Genomic DNA, 1768 nt, shown 5'->3' on the forward strand with positions numbered 1-1768 from the left:
ATTAAACCATTTCCATTTCGGGGTAGGCGTGACTCACTCGGTGGAGAAGGGAGTACTATGAGGAAGGAGTTATAGAATCTTTAGATTGATCTAAAAATCCTCGTGTTATTTATGTAAATAACACGTTCGTTCCGCAACACTGCTCCGACCCAGGTTGCTGATCAATCTCTCTATCAATCACCCCAAGTGAAGATCCTCACAAAGTCCTTATGTGAGGTTCCCCACTTGGGTCCATTAGTGGCCAAGGTCTTTTGTTTTAGGCGCCATTCACTCTACTGACACTCTTTTTATTAACTATTTGCCGCCATACTTTCCTGTCCTGGCATACTTCTCAAGCTTCTTTTATGTCCATGCATTTTTTCATGCCGGCTCTTGTGTTTCTGTGACTTCTTATGTCTCTTCTAACTAGAGTCTCATTCACACATTCTAACCATTCTTTCCACGGTCTAACTCTGGGCACGCTGCCAATTACTTTACCTTGATACACTTGTTTCGTTAGTCCTTCATTTGACATTCTCTCAACATGCCCGAAACATCTTAAACGATTTCTTTCCCATGTGTTTGTCGTAGGCAATAAGCCGAATCCAGCATTAGGCCTAATACCCGGCAATACCCGTGTGAAAAGAACCCCATTTGGCCCTATTACAAGTCGGGGACTAATCGGGGACTAATCGGGAACTAATCGGGGACTATTTGGGCTTTTTGTTGTCGAAATTTCAGTAGGAGCCAGTAGGGCTCTGGTCGGGTTATTCTTATGTTTGAGTTTTCGGCGAGGTTTCATCACATGAGGTAATATCTAAAAAAGCGTAATGATTTTTTTATTCTCAAGCACTAAGAATATATTTAACAATAATTTTATACCGATTTTTGGAGAAAAGATTTATTAATGTTAAATTAATCTCAAATATACTTAATAAATAATTATTAAGTTAATAATTTTGTACGAAAATCAACTTTTTGTAAAAACAACGATCAAAATCTTCAAAAAGACGTAATCTTATTTTTTTGTAGTATTTTTTAGAAAATTGTGAATTTCTAGGAACATTTATAAATACCTTTGTATGGAATTTTAAGAAAATCCATATTGGGAAAAATACATATAGATGTAGGTGAAAAGTCTGCCGAAAGTCATAAGACTCTAAATTTGTACAGATGCTTATTTTTAAATTGATCTTAAAGGTTTGCCATATGTCTAATCCTTCATGTAGTTGAAATTGGGAAGAAAAAAAGTTTTTGATTAATCAGTGAAGAGCAGTATCCTAGTAGTAAACTATTAAGCATGGTACAGTTAAGATTTCGCTACCACCTTCATTTGAGTCTTGCGGTTTTGGAATGTTAGTTTTAAAAAAAATCCGCAAGGGCGCGATGTGCCGCCTCTCGCGCAACAGAAATGAGGCGTTGAGTGTTTAAGACAGCAGTCCACCAGTGATACCAGATCTGAAACGAGATGTGGTCCAATACTGTGACAGGATTATGTCCGTGTGAATATAGTAGGAGACGGTATAAATGACTGGGTTGCGCGCGCAGCCCATTTCTCCTCTTCTGAATTTGAAAACTCAAAGGTGCACGATTACCGATCGGAACACTTCGGCGGTTCTATTTATACCTCTATCCGCTTTAAAATAAAATCAAGAGATTAGGATTTTAAATTTACAGATTTGGATGCTGGCGATTCTCATGATTTGAATACTTCGCGCGCCTCTTTATATGCGCATATTTTGAGGTTGCGTTATTTCAAGCTTAACATATAAATGATATAAATATTAAT

The 1768-nt window shown here is 37.4% G+C and overlaps 1 protein-coding gene across 1 annotated transcript in view; it reads left to right on the forward strand.

The window, feature by feature from the left end:
- LOC117169046 (protein misato) overlaps positions 1–1768 on the forward strand; it is a 205647-nt gene that overhangs the window by 98241 nt on the left and 105638 nt on the right. The window lies entirely within an intron of this gene.

Source organism: Belonocnema kinseyi, chromosome 3 (genome assembly GCF_010883055.1).
Source record: "Belonocnema kinseyi isolate 2016_QV_RU_SX_M_011 chromosome 3, B_treatae_v1, whole genome shotgun sequence".
NCBI lineage: Eukaryota > Metazoa > Arthropoda > Insecta > Hymenoptera > Cynipidae > Belonocnema > Belonocnema kinseyi.